The following is an 8,479-nucleotide window of genomic DNA, read 5'->3' as shown; positions in this document are numbered from 1 at the left end:
TGAGCTGGGGCCTGAGACAGTGCCCGCAAATCAGTGCCCCAGAGGCCGCTGGTGACTAGAGGGACCACGGGGCAGAAACCAGTATGGGATGGGAGGAGGAGGTATGTTCAAGATAAAGAGATGAAAGAGGGAATGGATAGCACTGTGAGGATCTCGGCCATGAAAGGGAAGAGAAAAGACAATCACAGCTAGAGCGGTGTCAGCGTTAAAAGCTGCAGGCGTTTTTATTTAATTTTATTAATTACCATTATATATAGTGAGAGATTTCTTATTTTATTAAAGATTATGTGCCATGTCATATAACAGGATATAGTATGTTATTATTTATTAAATAATACAGAATAGTAGATATACTAGCATATTATGTTTTGTTTATGTATTAGCAGACAGTATATAATACATATGTAGGTTTTTATATACATAATACATAATTCATGCATCTATATAATATATAACACATAACATATAATGTAAGATAACGATTAATATATTGTATAACAAGATTACATAATAATAATGATGTAATATTACCCATTGTATGTCTTGGTTCATGACACATTCTCATCATAGGTGCCTGTCAGCGGCATTTATGTGTTAAAATTAATATTACAAGAAACAGTTGTGAAAGTACCACCCAGCATCGGAACAGGACTATTGACAGTGACATACTGTGTCCTCTTTCCCTATCCTGCTCTTGGCCTCTTCTAACAGGAAGTAACCAGCATCCTGAATCCTGGCTTACCCTTCTCTTGTGTTATTTTCACACACACAACATTTAAAATCAGTTAAAACAAATGAACTGCAGGTATGTGCAATGAAATGGATGAATCATACACTCTATGTTAAATTGAAAAAGTAAGCCCTAGGAGGTAGCCTATAGTGTGCTATGCTTTTAACTGTGTATATATATGTCAAGTAAACTCACTAAATTAAGAACAACTACAGCTAGAGTCCAGGTGGGAGAGGGACAGGTAAAAGGTGAGGTGAGCAGATTTGCTGCAGGTGAGCGAGTTCCTTTCCAGTAACATGTCATTCTCTCTGAAGCAGGAGGCAAGGCCATCTGCTGGGAGTCAGGGAAGAGACAGAGGGAAGCTTAGAGGTGTGCAGAGAGCAGAGAATGTTGACACCACTGAGTGATAAGTGGGGAAATGTGCTCACTAGAGAAATCCTGGAGGATTGCCTGGCAGGGGCAACATGGTGGGCATTGATGTATAGTCTTAGAAATCTGTGCTGGGAGAGCCTGCTGCCTGCAGGCTCAGAACAAATAGCGCTGCGTGAACCGAGATGGAAGTCGTCCTGTGAGGAACTGAAAAGATCAAGGGTCAAGGGAGTTTTGTTTGTCATAAAGAGAGTGCTGACTGTGGATGCAGAGCTGGAAGGTGGGGAAGTGGAAGTAAGAGGAACGTGGACAGGCAGGAAAGCAGAGGAGGCAGCACTTGATGACCCAGTGAGGGTGAAAGAGGGTCAGGGAGGCTGGTGGAGAAGAAGCTGGATGGCTAGAGGTGGGCACTTAAAGGAGAGAGGCTGGACCTGGGGTGGAGACGCACCCGGGTATGAGCCTGGAGGTAGGATAATGGGGGTTGGCTGGCTCAGGCTGATGGAGAAGAAGACCCTAAAATGACCATACTGGGTGATGGAGGGAGAATCAACTTTGATGACTTGATGGTAGGAGGTGAGGAAATACAGAGCTGGTGGTCCAGGTGCTCCTGACTGAGGCAGATGAGCAGGGAGGCCAGGGTGACAGGCACTGCTAGGAAAGGATCTGGGTTTTCCAGGTGCTCCCAAGAGAGGAGGAGCAATGATCTGAAGGTGGAAATTGAGCACAAGGAGGTCAACCCAGGCTCATGATCAAACGGGGGGTGTGAGGGGGCAAAGCGTCAACTCCAGAGATGGTTTCCCAGGAAGCAGGGACCATGGGTGAAGTGAGGGGACACTCAGAGAAGAGAGGGAGAAAAGTCTTCTGGGTGTAGGGGGAAGAGAGGCCCCAGGACAAAGGAGCACATGGGCACAGTGATGAGGATGGACTGGCTCTATGGTGAAACTGCAGGGGTGGCTGGATCTTTGTCCTGAGGGCTTAGGTTGGGGGGCTACTGGCCTCGTGAGGAATCCCCGATCAGCAGTATGGACAGAGGCTTCCACTCCTGAGAGCTGTGTGGCCACCACTGTTCCCGGAGGGTATCTGCCTCCATCCTCTCCTATCAGACTTTCCTGCCCAGCCCCCAACTGCCAGCGAGGGAGCCTGGGCCTCGCAGCTGTTTCCCATGGAGGGACACAGGCTCCTTGGAGAAGCAGGCGGATCTTACCTTTCTCCATAACCCAGGACCTAGCAAAGCATCAGCCCATGCGTGGGTCATGCAGGGGCTCAGATACTAAACTAAATCAAAGCAGTAGAATATTAGAGCTGCAGGAAGTGACCACTGAGGTCACAGAGTTCACTGTCCACACCCCCATTTTACAGATGAGGAAACAGAGACCAAGTGGTGAAGCAGCCTTGGCCAAAGTCACGCTGCTCTTAAATGTTGTTCTGTGTCAGGCATGCCAAGTGATGAGCTGCAGTGAAGGGGCTGAGAGGGGGCTCTGGGGCCAGACAGCTTGGGTTCAAGTCCCAGCTCTGCCATTTACTAGCCATGTGATTAATGAATGTCCTTACCTGTAAAGTGAAACCTGTGTGGTGCCAACACAGTGTTCCTGGAACAGCAGGACAGAGATCTGTAAGGGTTTGCTGTTGCTTTGGTTGCTATTATTATCACCAAGTGAACCCTGAAATGAAGAACAAAGGCAGCAAGAATTTTCATTTTAAAGAATTTTAAAATCCTCTGATGAATGTTTCATTTCATCTATTCAACTTTGCATTTGACCTTTATTAACAACTACACAATGGACGACTTTTGAGGCAATCTTGCTTCATTTCTTTAATTCTCACTAATGACACAGGCTATTCAACAGGCAGCAGTTTCTTTTCCAGAAAGAGGGACAAAAAGTTAAAAATAACTCAGTGCCTCTCAGTCCCCAGTGACTTGGTTTTGACCTGTCAACCCAGCTTTGGGAAAGTGTCTGCTCCCCCTGGTCTCGCTTTGCTGCCCCGTGGCCTCCAGGGGGCACCGTATCCCACACGAATCCAGTCCCTTGGTTCATATCTTTGCTTCAGATCCCTCAAGTCCTGCCCTTGCCCCAGGGCCCCATCTGCCCCACCAGCCTCGCCTGCTGGAGTCCAGGACACCATCCTGGGTCTCAACCATCCTCTGTTCCTATGCCCACCCCACTACTCTTCACTTTGTCCTTCAAGTGAGGGCTCCTGTGGCTCACCACCTAGCAGGGGTCTCCCTGTCTTCCACCTCGGGTAACTGCATCATCCTCCAAGGTGCCTAGAGAACCTGTGTGGAGGTAGGAAGAATACAGAACAACAGGTGCTCAGAGGGGCTGCATTTCCCACTGCAGGGGCCCTGGAGAGCTTTCTCCCAGCTGCTTATTCACAGGAGCTGAAGCTGTAGAATCTCGATGTCACCAATTTAAAGGGCATCATCATTAATTACAAAAGCAATCATTTCTTCAGTAGCAAAAGGAGAAAAGACTTTGTGTTCCCCACCTCCAACTTTTTTCCTCCACCTTCAGATGTTTCTTATCTCTGGGCAAGGGTAGAAAGCAACTCACAGAATATGATTTTTCAATTTTTTTTCCCACTCTGAAGATTGCTTTCCCAGAACCGATAAAGGCTAGAATGGTTTGGCTTCCCTGGACTGAGGATTCAGAGGCGCGTGTGGGAGAGGGGGAGGGGAGATAACTCAGCAATATTGAACCTAACAGAGACATTAAAAGGTTCTAAACAGAAAGGAAGCAGGATGCTATAGATCCTGCTTATCTATAAGTTTTCTACAGGTTTTCAAGAGGAAAACCTGTAGAAAAACCATAGTTGGAAATGCAATAACAATTTACAAGAGAATAAACATGAAGATATAAAAAAGAAAAAGGACATGAAAATAAAAAAAGGTGGGAATGGGAGAGGGAAGCAAGAAAATATAGATTATTTTTCTTTCTTTTTTTTCTTCATTATTCTTAGGATGTGTTGGAGCCTATGTGATTATCAGTCTAAAGGAAATAGATATAGTAATGGGTTGATATAGTTGAAAAATAAGGTAACCACAAATCAAAAACATACAATACAGTCACAAAAAAACCAAAAAGAAACAAACTCAAAATGGCTTAAAGACTTAAACATTAGACAAGACACTATAAACTTCTCACAAGAAAACATAGGCAAAACATTATTTGACATACATCTCAGCAATGTTTTCCTAGGGCAATCTAAGCAACCCAAGCGACAGGATTAAAAGCCAAAATAAACAAATAAGACCTAATTAAACTTATAAACTTTTGCACAGCAATAGAAACCTTAAGCAAAACAAAAAGACAACCTATGGAATGGGAGAAAATATTTGCAAAAGATGAGACTGACCATGGCTTAATTTCTAGACTTTATAAATAGTTCATACAACTTAATAAGAAAAAAATAAACAACCAAATCCAAAAATGGGCAGAACAACTAAACAAGCATTTCTCCAATGAAGATACACAAATGGCCAATAGGCATATAAAAAAATGCTCAATATTGCTCAATTATCAGAGAAATGCAAATCAAAACCACAAGTTATCATCTCACACCAGTCAGAATGGCCATCATTCAAAGTCCACCAACCATAAAAGGTGGAGAGGCTGTGGAGGAAAGGGAACCCTCCTACATTGTTGGTGGGAATGTAGTTTGGTGCAGCCTCTGTGGAAAACAGCATGGAGATTCCTCAAAAGACAAAAAAAAAAAAAAAAAAAAAAGAATTATCACTTGATCTAGCAATCCCACTTCTGGGCATATATCCAGAGGGAACCTAAATTCCAAAATATACCTGCAACCCAATGCTCATAGCAGCACTGTTTACAGTGGCCAAGACATAGAAGCAACCTAAACGTCCACTGACAGATGACTGGATAAAGATGTGATATTTAGATATAACAGAATATTACTCAGTCATAACAAATAAGGAAATAATGCCATTTACAGCAACATGTATGGACCTGGAGATTATCACACTAAGTGAAATAAGTCAGAGAAAGACAAGTATCATATGATATCATTTATATTTGGAATTTTAAAAAATGATACAAATGAACTTATTTATAAAACAAAAACAGACTCACAGACTTATAAAACAAACTTAGGACTTTGGGATTAACAGACACAAATTACTATATGTAAAACAGACAAACAACAAAGATTCAGCATAGAACACAGGGAACAATATTCAGTATCTTGCAACCTATAATAGAAAAGAACCTAAAAAAGAATAGACTATGTATATGTACAACTGAATCACTATGCTGTATACCTGAAACTAACAAAACAGCTGTATATCTGAAACTAACAAAACATTGTAAATCAACCACATTTCAATTAAAAAGAAAACAATGATAAGCTCTTAATACCTTTATTCAAAGAAAATCTTCAAATGTTCCCTCTTACAAAACTTAAAATGGGCAGCTTGAGCAGGACCAAATTATACTGGATGGGCAGTTACATATCTTCTCCAGCACGTGGCCCATGCTACACACACATTGTGCTTTCCTACAGGTAAGAATGGCCCTGTCTGCACAGGGAGAGAGTCCTGCTGGTACAAGGCCGCCGTGGCAGTGGCCTCCTTGTCACCTCTCCATCTCACCAGGAGACCAGGGTTTTCAGAGGTGAGGGGACATAGAGCTCATACACTTCAAACTGATTTCCTGAGAAAAACTATGGAAAGACCAAATTCACCTGCAGTGTGGGAAACATGAACAGGGCAGACTAACAAGCAGACTGACAAGCCCAAAGTAAGATGGCCCAATGTTCAGTTCGGAACCAGAACAACGACCACCTGGCCCCAGTTAAATGACCACCACCTCACCTGCAATGAACTGCTCGTACTCAATGTCAGGGACGTTTCTGTTGAGACTTGGGAGATCAAAGAAGTCAGACCAGAGAATTCAGACCTGGTTGATGTCGGGGCTCTGCCAGCGGTAGAGGTGGCCCCAAGAGGGTAGCACCAGTACCGACTGCTCCATCTTTAGCAGGGTCTTCAGGAGGAAGGCAATGTGGATGCAGATGTTCCTACGGAGGCTGAAGCCCTCTGGAGGGTTGACGTCACACAGAAGGTACTTGGCAGGGAGCAAAGGAGAGTGGGTCTTTAGGGCCAGGCCTCTGCACAGGAATCCCGGCTTAGATATAACACATAGAACAGGAATCCCTGCACAGCCCATGGCCTAGACTCCAGACACATTCAGCAGCTTCTGGTTCATAAAGTGGAGGCACTGCCCACCCATCACCATGTGGCCAATTACTTCGAGTCCAGGAGCAGTTGCGGAAGACATCTTGGCATCTGTCTAACACCGCTAAGCACCTGACTAGCACCTGAGCACCCGTTCTCCAGGGACTCTCAAAATTCTTGGTCTACAGAACCCTATACACTATTAACAATTACTGAGAACCCCAAAAGGCTGCTATTTATGTGAGTTAAATCTATCAATAGGTCCTGTGTTAGAAGTTAAATGAGAACATAGAAAAAGTGTATGAATTCACTTAAAAATATTAACAATCATCCCTTTTAAAATAAAAAAAATAAAATAAAATAAATAAAAAAATATTAACAATCAACTGTATGTTACCATTAATACTCTTAAACAAAAAATAAGTCTATTTTTCAAAACAAAAATTATTAGTGAGAAGAATAGCAGTGATTTTAATTTCTGAAAACATCTTTTGGACTGGTGAGAGCTGAATTCTCCTATCTGCCTCTGCATTCCCTGTTTTGTGACATCACAGGCCAGGTTTTCCCTGGAAAACCCCACAGGAACTCAGGATAGCAAGAGTGTGCAAAAGGCAGGTGACATTCCGGCGTTTCTATGAAAATGGTCTTGCACCTCAGGGGCCTTGGATACACTTTGATAACTGCTGCCCTATCCTAGGCGAGACTCTTCTACACAAGAGTCAGGCAAGTGTCCTGGACTATGTAATGATTTACCGCCGACACACCCCTCCCTTCTCTGTCTGTTTCTCACAACCTCCATTACTGCATATGAGGATGTAATCGTCAGCTGGGGCCTCTAATCCTGGAAGACTGCTAACTTCAAGAGGGAGGGTCCCATCTACCGTCCCTACACCCCGCACAGTCTATTTTGAGTAAAGCCCTAGGTAACTGCTTATCGGCACTGACCCTTGTGTCTTACTCCTGAGGCTGACTGAAGGAACCAACACCTGGATGGAACTGAAATTTCCCTGCAGATAAACAAGGCTGATAAACCACCCCATTCCAACATCTGATTCTGGGGCTCTTCAAAACCCGGGTAAGGCCCCTCTTCATAAAAGACGGGTCCTCCACCTGCCCTTCCCGTGGGGTTCTGGGAGGCCATGGCCACGCAGGGCTACCCGGACGCGCGGTCCCAGCCCCAGAGCCCGAGGGGGAGCAAAGCCCGAGGCTGTGCCCCAGCCCTGTCCCCCCCGCCCCAACCCACTACCCGGCACCATAGACCCTGCCCGGCAGCCACACCAACCCGGATCCCACCCCAGTCCATGTCCACTGGCCCCTCCAACAGCGCGGCCTTAAGTTTACCGTCTATGGGACGCCGCCCCAGACAGGATGTCGGCCGCCGACTGACCAGGCCAAAACTAGTCGCCCGGCAAAGCAAGCCGCCATCCTCAGCAGCAAGCACCGCCATGGTCCCGGGCAGCTGTACAATTTCGGACCCCGCTGCCCGCCCCAGAAGCGCACGCCGGCCCGCGCGGAGCTCGGCGCCTGTAGCCATGGCAACGCCGCGGGGCCCTCCTCTAGCGGTTGCGTCTGCGTCCTCCCGAGGCTAGACGTGCGAGGGCAGAACTTGCGGAGCCAATGGGAGCCAGGGCGCGGCCAGGACGGGGTGGAGGGTGGAGGCTTATGGGACAGCTGGGCGGGGCCGGGGAGGGCGTGGCCGCGCCGACATCCTGACCTGCAGGTGGCGCCGGCCGGAAGTTGGGGCGGTGCTGCCACCAGTGGGCGGGGTAACGGGGCAGCGGTGCAGGGGTCAGCGGTTCGGGGGCACTCTCACCTGTCCGTGTGCGGGGCTCAGCCTGGGCTCCGCGGCCTCCGCTTGCACCGGATGTGGACCCAGGCTGCCGGTGGGCAAGATAGAGGACTGAGCCCAGACACGCACGGCTGGCCAGATAGGGCACCTGAAGTGCAGATCCGCCAGGCCTGCTGCCGGCCTTGAGTTCGCGCTGCTGGGCAGTTTCCAAGAAGACACTGTCTGTCCCAAGAGGGGAGGTAGGGCAGGGGTGCCAGATGCCGGGTTGGGTGCGGTCTCACAGGAGAGCCACGGTGAGAGGGCGCAGAGCGGCCCCTGTGTTGGCGGGGCTAGGAATTTGGGATATGGGGTGAGGATGGTGTGTGCCATGCTGTGTGGTCTCCCCAAGAACTCTCACCCCCAA

At 46.9% G+C, this 8,479-nt stretch overlaps 1 long non-coding RNA gene across 1 annotated transcript; it reads right to left on the bottom strand.

Moving 5' to 3' along the window:
• Positions 1-388: 388 nt before the first annotated feature.
• Positions 389-7,776, bottom strand: LOC140699670 (uncharacterized). Its single transcript, XR_012077916.1, has 3 exons — positions 7,629-7,776; positions 5,928-6,177; positions 389-2,760 (listed from the first exon to the last, which is right to left on the bottom strand). It is a non-coding gene; the product is annotated as an uncharacterized lncRNA (long non-coding RNA).
• Between the last annotated feature and the right edge of the window lie 703 nt (positions 7,777-8,479).

Source organism: Vicugna pacos, chromosome 11 (genome assembly GCF_048564905.1).
Source record: "Vicugna pacos chromosome 11, VicPac4, whole genome shotgun sequence".
Lineage (NCBI taxonomy): Eukaryota > Metazoa > Chordata > Mammalia > Artiodactyla > Camelidae > Vicugna > Vicugna pacos.
Note: the sequence above shows the minus strand (reverse complement) of the source record. Positions and strands in the feature narration are given on the sequence as shown.